This window comes from Nanorana parkeri, unplaced genomic scaffold (genome assembly GCF_000935625.1).
Source record: "Nanorana parkeri isolate BGI_ZX_2015 unplaced genomic scaffold, ASM93562v1 scaffold187, whole genome shotgun sequence".
NCBI lineage: Eukaryota > Metazoa > Chordata > Amphibia > Anura > Dicroglossidae > Nanorana > Nanorana parkeri.
The window spans coordinates 458,287-471,398 of NW_017306455.1; positions in this window are offsets into that span (position 1 = coordinate 458,287).

Consider the following 13,112-nt stretch of genomic DNA (forward strand, 5'->3'; position numbering starts at 1 on the left):
ACTGTTAATTTGTATCAGCGTGAAAATGATTCTCATGCATAGTGGAGCAAAAACCATTCCCCCCACCTTCAACCAGAGAACATCTTAATTATATTTTAATGAGCATGCAGCCCCTTTCTAATCATTTATTCTGTGATTTTATTGTGGCAACCTTCCCTGGCCTTTCAAACAAGCACTTCATTAAGTCTTAATGAGAAGTGAAAGGGATTTTAAAAAGGTTACATTGCCCGAATACAGAACCAAGGAACACAGAAAAAAAAACAAAAAAAAAAACACTATTTGTAGCCAACATTAACAATGGTGTAGACCCTGGCAATTTCTGTATAAACAAAACCTAAAATATTTGGCAAGTTTAGCTCAGCCTCTGTTTTTGTCTCATCTGCCGAAGAATGCTTGTACTTTGTGTAAGAAAGGACAACTTTACATTATTACTTCAGCTTTTTATAATGAGAAAACAAATTCAGGGTTTTACAGACTCCACCGAAAGATCACTCTTTGCCACACAGGAGCGTGTGTGTGTGTGTGAGCGTGTGTGTGTGTGTGTGTGTGTGCACACAGTTTCCCCGAAAATAAGACTTACCCCGAAAACAAGACCTAGTTGTGACCATTCCCAGGGCTGGTAGTGGCATAAGGGGGAACTTGAAGAGCCCCGGGTAGAGGCAGGAGGGAATCAGCAGTGCCAACAAAGCCAGCTAGAGGAAGCGATGTGGCATCCGAGGGAGCAGAGCTGCATAAGCCGATCCACCGGCTCCTGTCACAGGCGTGACAGGAGTGATCCCAAATGCACTCCGCCTTTGAGGAATCGATAGTAAAAGTGCTCTTCGCTCATTCTGGCCAGCGATTGGTTAGCAAATGTACGGGCACCCCCGATTACCCTGATCACCATATTTTTGTACATGAATACATGTAGACTGTTGAATAATGTGTGGATTGTTGTACATAAAATAAAAATAATGCCTACCCCAAAAATAATGCCTACCCCAAAAATAAGACAGTGTGGTTTTTTTTTTTAGCCCAAAAAAATATATAAGACAGTCCTTATTTTTTGGGGAAACACGATAGAAAAGGGCTCAACTGAATAACAATGGTTGTATGTCATAATACCCGTTACTTCAGCAGCAACTGCTAATGAGGGCTGTAAATAAGCCCTAAAAAAAAAAACCTCTTGCATCTTACAAAAACTTTTTTACAGGGGTGTGTAGACTTTCTATAGCCACCATAAACATGCATCTAACCCTTGCAGTGCTTGGTGGGGGGTATTTTGTTTTCTACAGAGATAAGCTTTAACCATATAGTCATGTTTTGCAAATGTTTGAGATTTAGCCCTGGCTATAGGGTCCTTGTAAAACATAACCTCTTGAAGGGTATACGTTGAAAGAAAGTTAGAGGATTTGCAGGTAGCTAAATAAGTTACATTTCCTTTTCAGTACATGGTATGAAAGATCCAGTTGTGACATTGGAGGTTGCAAAGATGAAAAAAATTTTGGTTTCCAAGGTATCATCATGTGGGAAGTTAGGATACTTGGTAGCATTAGATTAAAAAAGGAAGTTAAAAAGGAGAACTATGGGGGTCAGTGTTTTTCCCCATAGTTCTCCTTAGGGTAATGGGAGGACACAAACTAGCGTCCTCCCGTTACCCTAAGCTCAGTATACCGCGAGCTACAGCTCGCGGTATACTGAGATGCCGGAGCGGATCCCGACGTGGATGACAGGATCCGCCCAGCTGCGTGAGTGTGACAGCTGGCTCTGTCCATCAGAGGCAGAGCCCGCTGTATCCGCCCCCTCCCCGTCCGTTCCGCCAGTCAGCGCTGGCAGATCGGAGCGGGGAGAGGGGAATCCAGCCCCTCCCCCTGCTACGGCAGAGAGCCATGACAGGATCGAGAGGTGAGCGAACCTGGTATGTGTTCGCTCACCTCCCGATCTACTGAGCTGACCTATGACAGTCTCATTGTCACAGGTCGGCTAGAACTATGAGGTGAGTGGAAATCACTCATCTCATAGTTCTCCTTTAAGTTGGCTTTAGAGATACTTTGATTTGAAGGGATCCACTAATAGGAGAATATGAAGCTTGCTACTGCTGTGATTTTCTTTAGAAATTATTAGTTGCCTGGTTGTAACTCATTGACCCAGAAAGTGTGTCAAGAGTTCTGACCTCACTGACTTTCTAATCTAGTTTCTTGTTCAAGGTCACTGACAGCCAAACAAATAGGAGGCCATGTTTCTCTCAGTACAGGTTTCCTTTACAAGCAGATTAGATGCAACTAGATGGGTTCTAGTAACTGACACTTTCTGATGCTATAACCTGAAAACAATAAATATGGATGTAAAAGTAAAATGGTTATAGAATGATGGTTCTATTCTACATTGAACGCTCATAGATGTGTAAGGGTATGGGAATGGCTGTTATGTTAGAAATATATGGGTTGCACCATATCATAAGCACCACACAAATCGATGTTCAGATTAAATGTCAATGTAGCAGATTTATGCAACTTGCTAATTGTGGGAAAAAAAATTAAGTGTTTGTGCCAAACACCATGTTGCCCAAGTAGCTTTTATCTTTTGAATCTAAATGAGAAAAAATGTTTTTCCCCAGAACTCATTTAGTGTTAGAAGCATATTTATATATCATATTCTGTATAATGTAGCAAGGCAGTCACATCAATACATTACAAAAACGGCAGGAAGGGTGACACTATATTTTACTGAATTGAATACAAACTTATTTTGCCTCTACCTTGCACACGTTTTAAAGTGAACACATTACTAAAGTTTTCTGGATAGTATTAGCAGTTCTCTATTTGATGTCATTTGTTGTCTGCAGTTGGGTCTAGTAGGCTCCAAGGAGTTTAAAGCATAGTACGAGCCTCATTAAAAAAACATCCGATAAAGATCTTGAAACTTCTATCTGAGTTATAGTGGAAACAGATTATCTGTGGAATAAAGTTGTTGAATTAGAGTTTCTTTTGCCGAGAATTACACAAGGAAAACAGTACAGGATGGACATATCTTCCTTTTAAGCTTCCTCCTTTTATGGTAAAACATTCTTTGTAGTTCTATATATTGTATGTTCAAATTAGATTTTGAGTGAATAGTATTGAGTACCGGGAACGTCCAGCCCCATGTTTTTTTCATAAAAATATTAAAAGCAAAACACGTAAAACCAGCTATCTATAAATACTCAGTCTGAAATGTATGTTTGTTCTCGATTACATACACTGAAACATAGGTAAATACTCATGGAATAAGACCTATGGTATTCCAAGAGCTGCTGTCAGAATACATGAACTGTGGTTGTATCTGACTGGCTGCGGTCACTATTCAGCCAGAAATTTTTGGCCTGCCTCCTTTGACAAAAGTCAACTGGGTAAATCGACTTTTGTTGAGCCAACAGGGCTACCCGCTGTAAGAGATGCAGATGACTAAGAGTGGGCGACCATCCTAATTCTCATTTGCTGATAAGTACCAACTACACAATGATAGTGAACAAAATTAAAGTAGTATTAAAAACTTGCAAACTTTTTTCCAAGAATAAATCCAGATGAAACAAAGACATTGCACAGCAAAGTATTTTACATTTTTGCTCAAACATTTACAGACACCATGTTTCCGAACAGCTGACCCTCTCAGCTCGGCTTCCCTGAACTTCCTGTCCAGTACAAGATAACAAGGAAGAGCAGTCTGCAGCAGCTGTTCATCTACTAGCTTGAAGTAGTGAGGCGCGGGGGGGGAGGAGTAGTAGCGATGGATCTCAAAACTACCGTGTAACGTCGTTATTTTTTAGTGTTTAGAGCAAAATTTATTCAAGAATATTGAAAGCCAGACTTTGAAAAGAAAAAAAAAAAAAAAAAAAAGGGGTCCCCCACCTAGGAAGGAAAGAGAAAGTCACAAGCAAAAGGTGCAAAACGCACAGCAGAGTATATTGAAGAGGGTAGCTAAACAAGGACACTCGGGAAGGGTAAGTAGCTTAGAGGCACACCTAGGAGCAGAAAGGTGTAACGTACAGAAGTGAGCAGGAGATGTGCATACAAAGAAACAGGATAACAGAGAGAAAAGTACATAAAGAAGCACAAAGGGATTTATGCACACAGGGGGTGTGCAGACAAGGACAAAATCCAACACAGCCACAAGGTAAGAGGAGCACAGAAGTAAAGGGGTGACAGCAAAGCATAGGAAGATACACTGGAAGGTAAGTGACAGAACTGAAGTACAAGAAAGCAAGTAAATAGGAGGAAGCAACACAAAAAGGCTGGAGAGGGAAAACACAGTCGAAGTGAAGCAATGAAGGCAGTATAGAGAGACTCAAAGCACACAGGTGAAAGCAATTAAGTTCTGCAGCAATATACTAAAAGGTAACCACTGAAATACTATAGTAGGGGAGCAAGGAGCAAAGCAGGGGATAAATAGGGGAGGAGGAGGAGAGCAGATAGGCTGCAGCCTTGTGAGACACCATAGGCTGATAGCCCAGAACCAGGGAGCAAAGCACAAATCCGGCACGGATTTCCAGATATTGTGACAAACAGGATCAGGTTCGGTTTGTGAATAGTAAAAAGGAACTCGAGAGGCTTACATTTGTTTCCTAGACCTGGAAAAGGCTATCAGTTGTGTCCTTGGGTTGTAATGCATGGTTCTCAAAAAAAGGGATCAAACATCTAATCCTCAGAGTTCTTCATATAAGGTGGAATGAGACTGGGAGACAATCTTCAATAACAAGATGGCTTCAGATTTCTTTAGCATCAACCTATGGCCCCAAAGTAAAACGTAAACCGCCATTCATCACAGTGCACACAGCCTTTGTTTTGGGGCCACAGTTTGCTTTGAGGCAAAACTTTCCAACTGGCAAAACTCCAATGTGTCACAACAACTTAACTTCTATACTCCATAACCTTTATTTATTGCATGACCTTTCTAAGTCAGGTCTGCCCAGCAAATCTTGTAAAGGATCACAAGCAATTGTGTTTAGTATAAAGTGAAATATATAGAGACACATTGAACTTGTAGCACCTGTGAAGTGGAGGCACCATAAAAATAGGAGCTTTGGTTTTCCATAAAGCACACATTGTTAATCAAGTGTATCCGATTAAGAAAAATGTGACTGAAGCATTTCCTACGCTTCACTACATAAACACAATGTAAAAGAGGCTATCTGGGTGAAGCAATCGCATTCTTTTACCTACTGTCCTTTAACGTAAACTACTATGAACCCGACCATAGAAAATTAAGCAGTCAGCTGTGTGATTAAGCAGGGCACCTAGAACAAACACCATTGGTAGCTAGCTACACAAAGCAATGTATCCGCCTGAAAGGAGCAAACATTGCGTTCAAATACATACATATTTATAGAGTTTTGTCGCTGCAATCAAATATTCTGAAAGCATTAAAATTATGTTTTCAAAGTGACTTCTATTTAAAGTTAGGGAGAGCGAGAGAGGAAGAGGGAATTTTTTCAGAAAAGCACAATCTTCCAAGCCAATGTGAAAAAATACCTAAAAACAGGAGCACTTCTAGTAATTCCATTGGGAATTGCAACTCATTTAAGTCATTGCCGTTTCTTCAAGCATGTACACCCAACTGGAGAGTGATGTTGAACCAGCTCTCCAGGCATAAAGACAGGTGTAGCCACCTAAAGCAGCAAAGAACAGGTAATGCCCATCAATTATACTCATATGCGTTTCTCTTTATTGGTGTTATTTATGTTTAATGTTTAAACTCGTTTTTCCCCTTAGCTTTATTGTTATCACAAAGGGGCTGACAAGCCCTCCCCCCCCCCATGTGATAGCACAAAGTAGGTTATAGGTTCTCTTTAAGGAGATATCAGGGGTGCGTCCGATCTCTAATATCACAATTGCACTCCTGACAGCTGCCATGGAGGTCCTGGGCACCCAGAAGGGATGGGTAGGCTGGGCACACATGGAGGAGAAGGGGGGGGGGCACCACATTACAGCACATGTGGAAGCTTTACAGCCACCCAGGTCACCTCCACAAGAAAGCCAACAGTCCGCTATTGGAATCTAAACAAACTCCCGATAGTTCTAGTGACCAGGAGTCGGTTTACAAGTCTCTGCTGCCGTCTATGTAATCCTGGAACGGTTAAAATAACAAGGCTCCATAGTGATAATTTCCACTCTATATTCCCATTTGTTACACATTAACAAGGTACAACCAAATTTTCTGTCAAGGTAAAATGACAAACCCCAACTATGTCCACAGAGGACTAGCATGACATTTGCTCCTCCCATGTTAGTGTCACCTGCAGTTCATAACAGGTTAAATTTATTTCTATATTATTCATCAAAAGGTATCTATTCCCTTTGATTGCATATCATGTATAACCACCCTTAATTGCATACAATATACTTAACCCCTGGCAGATTTTATCTTCTTTATTACACGTCTTCCGGGGATGCCTGGTGATTTCCGAGTTCTAGAAGCAGAAGCATGTTTACTACTCTTAATGCAATCCCCTTTTCCCTTGTATATACCTGAAGTTTGTCTGTTTAGTATACGGGGTGAATGATGTATATTAGATCTTGGCCACATTACACCTGTATATGGCTAGTAAAGCCGTAGCCAATAAATGCATGAACCCATGTCCTCCTACAGTAGCTCAGTGGAATTTTGTAATTTCTTTATCTTTAAAGGGTTCATTCACACGGGCATGAATGGCCGTACACTGTTAAAACCACTCAATACTTCTGCAACCAGGCATGACAGGTGGCAGAAGTATTGCCACCACTAACACCCTATAGGCACCTCCTAAGTAGCTAGAAGGCACGATGTCTGTATGTCAGCTCACCTGATGCAAAGCAGCCAGAGTAACAACTGTACAGAAGGCACCGAGCACTGCATGAGCGAGACAGGTGGAAGAATACATGTACCTGCGGCTTTCATACGTGGAATTTCAGTGCCTCATCAGGGGAGGTGGAACCTTCTTAGTCAGCACAGATTCAGCAAAACTCAAGTCACTTCTAGGTGTTGGCCCTTCTAGAAGGACAATTTTTCTGTGTAACCAAGCCGAGGCTTCCCTCACAGTGATTAGAGGAAAAGAAGGTAAGCACACATGCATCACTTCAGCTTAGTAAAAGGAGAACTATGGGGTTCTATCTTTTTTTTATTAATGCATTCCTTAGGCTAAATAAGTAATGTAATTTACTCTAATTAGCCAAAATGCACAGTAAGGCTGTAAAACCTTATTTAAAAAAGGTGGTGGGCGGGGCTAAGCGCCACAATGAGAAGACATCCCGACGTATCTGACGGGATCCTCCCCACTGATGACTGACAGTGATTCTTGAGAGCTGCTGCGCGTCCACGAATATATGGACATGCGCAGCAGCTGTCTCCTTACCTGCACGTCCCCGTGTGCCAGCTCCTTCCCCACTCTCCCTCTCTTTGCTGACACTGACATACTAAAATGATCGTGGATCGCTGATGAGAGGGGAAGGAGCTCTCTCTCTCTCTTCAGCATTTACTACAAATGGGAAAGTCCATATATGGTAAATGATGTCACTGGAGATCCCTGCTGATCGGATCCGAGCAGGGAGGATCCCGTCAGATACGTCGGAATGTCTTCTCATTGCGCGACTTAGCCCCGCCCACCACCTTAAATAAGGTTTAACAGCCTTACTGTGCATTTTGGCTAATTAGAGTAAATTACATTACTTATTTAGCCTAAGGAATGCATTAATAATAAAAAAAAAAAAAAAGATAGAACCCCATAGTTCTCCTTTAAGTTACATGAAAATGTGGCAGGAGATGGTGTTACAGGAAAAAGGCAGATGTCCCTCCACTTCTTTCAGGAGACACATTTGCCAGTCTATGGCCAAACAATAGCATGATTTTAAAATTGCACATCCACAAACCCTTTCATATTTACATCTAACAGTGATTCCATCAAATGCTTATCTCAATACAAATACTTCAGCATAAAGACTTTAAATCATGGCTGACTCTCACCCCCTCCCCCTTCTGCCTCGAGATCTATTAGACGGAGCTTGCCCTAAGCTACCTCAGAAAGCCTTGGAGTAACCACAGGTCTCTTTGGTAACCAAGTGCTTAACAGCTCCCTTGCTTATTGCTGCTCTAATTCAAACAGAATTCGTTTTAGTCCCCTAACCACCTTCCTCCTCATTTAACATCTCAAGTCTGTCTTTAGTATTTTTAAAGACACAAAAATGAATTGTCAGAACTAGGGATGCACTGATGCAGTTTTTTCGGTATCTAGTACCGATATTTTGTTTTGGTAGACTCCGATACCGAATACCAATACCGGAAGTTCCATTAAGGAAGCCGGGTGGCGTGTAATAATTTGCTGCCCGGCTCACTGATTAGCCAGGAAGCCGCCTCCAAGCTTCCTCATCATCAGGTGACAAGGAATCAGGGAGTCAGCTTTCTGGCCAATCAGGAAGCCAGGCGGCGAGTCATTAGATGTCACCCAGGTTCCTGATTGGCCGGGAAGCTGCCTTCATGCTCCCTCTTCATCAAGTGACGAGAGGCTTCCCGGCCAATCAGGAAGCTGGGGGGGGGGGCAAGTAATTACACACCCCTGGCTTCCTGATTGACCGGGAAGCCAGCTCCGTGCTCCCTTCATGCTGTGCATGAATAAATAATTAACATCTATCTTCCTTGCAGATGCTTATGGTAACTACTTTAAAAAAAAATCTTTTAACCACTTGCCGGCCGTTGTAGAAAAACGGCCGGCCAGGAGCTCTAGATCTGAGCGGGCGTCTTTAGACGTCTGCTCAGCCACGCCCCCGCGGGAAATTCCCGTTATTTGAAAACAGGCAGTGATGCCCGTTAATATACAAGCAATTCGCAGGCTATAGAGCCGGCGGATCACTTGTATGAGGTCCCGTGATGTGCGCCCCTCCCCAGCTCCCCCCCTCCCGCTGTCAAGCTGGTGCCAGGCTCCGCTGTGCCCGGTGCGAGCCCGGGACCAGCATATGGCCTCTGTCACAGGGGATCAGAGAGAGCTCGATACACAAGCTCCCTCCGGTCCCCTCTCCGCTGTCAGAATGCGAACTGATGTATATTACATCACTTCCGCATTCTCGTGTCACTCTCCAGCTTCTGATGCTGGAGAGAAGCTGATGAGGGGGTCCTAGGTGACATTAGGGGTCTTGGAGACCCCCGATGTCTCCATAAAAGAGGACCTATCACATATTTTGCTATCACATAAGGGGGTTTTCTAACCCCCCTATGTGATAGCAATAAGTTTTTTTTTTACCACTTCAAGACCAGGTGTTTAGACCCCCTTACTGGCCAGGCCATTTTTCAGTATTCAGCGCTGCAGTACTTTACTATATTAAGGAAAAATTATTGAAATGTTTGGGGGAAAAAACAACTTAAAAAAATTATGTTAGGAAACAATGATTATTACCCATCTGAAGCTGGAGAGCGAGACAAGAATGCGGAAGTGATGTAATATACATCAGTTCCACATTCTGACAGCGGAGAGGGGACCGGAGGGAGTTAGTGTATCGGTGGCTGAGCGGACGTCTAAAGACACCCACTCAGATCTAGATAGCTCCTGGCCGGCAGTTTCTTTACAACGGCCAGCCGGGAAGTGGTAAAGTCCCCACCCATACATACATACATGCAAACAGGCGTCCGGGTGCACATACATGCGAAAACGACAATTTGCCCATTACTCCGCACATGTTACATATCGTTGCGAACGTCGCAGTGAGAGCAATAGTTCTAGGGCCATCAATCACTGGTAACACTAAACTGATGAGCTGTAAAAGCTTTTAAAGCGTCGCCTATTGTCAATTTTGGGTATGGTAGTTTTTTGCGATTTCGCAGGTGCGTGCAATTTTAAAGCATAACAGTTTGGTGTCTATTTACCCGACATGACCCCGTCTTTTATATTTCACCAAAAATATGGGTAATAATCATTGTTTCCTGACATAATTAAAACAAAAAAAACAAAAAAACCTTTTCTTCAAGCCCCAAAATTTCAATAATTTTTCCTTAATATAGTAAAACATAAAAACCCAGGGGTGATTAAATACCACCAAAAGAAAGCTCCATCTGTCCCCAAAAAAATGGTATAAAATTAATTTCAGTACAGCGTTGCATGACTGAATAAACGTCAAAGTACTGCAGCGCTGAACACTGAAAAATGGCCTGGCAAAGAAGGGGGTAGAATAAACGTCAGTCAAAGTACCGCAGCGCTGAATACTGAAAAATGGCCTGGCCAGGAGGGGGGTCTAAACACCTGGTCTTGAAGTGGTTAAGCCAGTCTATATTATTTGAGACAGATTTACCTTTCTGTTGCCTTGCTGAGAGAGCTGATCTTATCTTTATGACAATTGGCAGTTTTATTTCCACCTTTGTATGTAATTAGCATTCATTCTGGTAATGTAAAGGTGCAGTGATGATGTACTGTATACGTGTGTGCATTTTCATGACTCACATTGCAGGCTTTCTTCATTTATTTATAAACTTATTAGTGCCTGAATCCTACACATTTTCTCCCCAGGAAACTAACACCACGGTTGAATTGTAAAGCAGGCTGTAAACATCTGCCCGCCTTCCTGTGGTTCTGTGTAACATGGATCACTAAACACCAGCTCTGCCTTTGAACACAATACACTGTCCTGGGGGGTGGGGATGCCACTTTGATTGTTAATGAATGGACGGAGACAGGGAGCTCAGAGAGAGCTCAGTTGTAACTTACACATATTGCTTGCAGAGTACAGAGGGGGCCAGTTCCATAAGGATATGAAGAGGAAAGCTAACCAAAAGATGTAAGTTTGTGTTCATATACAGCAACTGCATATGCCTGCTTCATGCATACTCAGTGTGCATTACTGGAATATGTTTTTTTTAAAGTACCTCCACAAAAGGTGAAAATGGGCTTTAAGCTGGCCATACAATGGTCGAATTTGGCCAAGTCCTGCTAACTTGGCAGAAATTAGTCTAGTGTGTGGCCCCGTGGGCACCCATCTATTTGACAAAAGTTGATTTTTCTGTTGACTTTTGTTGCGGGAGCCAGTCCACAATTCTCAGACAAAAAGTGATTGCACCCAATGAGATGTTATCCTGGATTGTATAGTCAAGAGTTTTTTTTTTCCATAAAGTATTGCCAACCTTAGCGAGAAAAGTTTCCACTGTTATGCAGGTGTTTATCAGCTTCTATTTGATGATATGACAAAAACTCCCCCACTCCATCTCAGTATAAATTTAGATCAGCTTATTAGGGTAGCTACAATAATGTACCGTCCTGTATCATTCCTGCAGAAGTATCAGGGAACTCAACTAAGGTACAACATGCAAATCTAGAATGCAAACAGTGTGGACACTGCGGTCTAAAAAAAAACCCAAAGAAAACCCACAGATTCTCCAATGCAGGAGGAGAAATGAAAATTACTGAATGACAACATAAGCAGGATAGGATATGATCCTTGGCTTAGCAGGAACAGTAAGAGGAAACTGACTTTTTAGTGAAGGTCTCCAAGGCATTCCACAATGGGGAAGCTAGGAAAGAATTGAATTTCTTCTTTTTAGATTCAACAACATGGGGTGCAAAGTGGGAGGGGTTAGACAAACAAACTGGTATAAAACCATAAAAAAAAACACAACACATAAAAATTTTAACTAGCACTAATCAGCCAGCCCAGTTTCAGGTCTCTTGGCAGTTGTAGGGGGCTGAGTGACCCTTGGTGACCTTTATTAGTTACTAACTCAAAAACTAGGAGATAGAGATTTCCAACAGCACAAATGTAGCACTAAAGACACACACTGTAGTTTTTTTTGTGCCGATTGTAGGGGGGCCAGCTTTGCGGAGTATCCCTTTAGTACTTGGTGCCAGAACAATACTTGATCCAGAACATCATACGGACTTCAAACATACCTAATCTGAAAAATGTGTTTGGGGTCAGTGACTCATAAATTGAAGCCAGAGAATCAGCAAAGCAGGCATTTTCAGAATGAAGTCAACAAAAGCAATTGTCATGTTGCACTCCCTACAAGTATAATTTTTGAACACAAGATTTCTGAGGCCCACAACTGTCTGTATTCCTTTTTTTTTGCAAAATGTGCATTGAAGATGCTTATAGCCTCCATTGAAAGCCTGTGTAAAGGTGCCCATACACCTGCCAATTATCGTACGATAATCGCGGGTGATCCCGCGATCGTACGATAATCGGCAGGAGTATGGAAGGCGTGTGAGCGTTTCTACTGTACGGTTGGAAAACCGGTTGCTGGAAAACCTGCCGAACCGGCGGGTTAGTGGCGTGCTCGGAAGACAAATGCCAAAAGGCTGGTGTACGCAAGCGCACACTGCCCGCTCAGCATTGGAATCATCGCAAGCCCTTCCCTCAGCGGGGAGGGCTTGCGATGATTGCAAGTACAATCTGCCTGTCCAAGATGGGCAGATCGTACGAGATTTTAATTACCTTAAAACCATCGCACAATGAAAGTCGTGCAATGGTTGTAAGGTGTATGGCCAGCTTAACAGAGTGACAGTAAAGGAGCACAGCTGTAAGACAGGGATGACGGCAGGCCACATAAAAAAACAGGACTAACAGGAAGTGCCTGAGCAATGACCATGTCAGGATCACCAGATATTAGAAGAAAAATAAATAAAATGTACATTAACATGTTAAAGCTGATAAAGAGGCTTTACTGATTGAGTTTACATACATATAAACACTAATTTTTGATAGCTTAGAGAAGTAGTCCGGATATTTATTTTTATTAACCCTTGTAGTGGGGCTACCCACAAACTTCTAGGGGTAACTGTTTTAGTCTTGGGCTGAAAAATAACATAATACTCGCCTGATCCTTAGAGCCAGCTTCCTCTTAGGCCCCATTCACACTGAGAGACATTTACCTTGAGCGGATTTCTGCGCGGTCGGGATAGCGCGACTGTTCGGGCGATGATCGCGCTACCTTCACCGTCGGGCTGCATGCAAAAAGAGAAAAATCGCGCGACATCCGCAGGGAAAAAGGGTTCTGCGACATGGAGCTGTAAAATAGAACCGCTCCATTGAAAATCATTGGACGAGCGACTTCTCGCGATATCGCGCGGCAGAAATCACCCGATTAAACGCTCAGTGTGAATGGGCACTTAGACTGATCCTTTAAGCCTCCCTTTCCCTCATCATGCT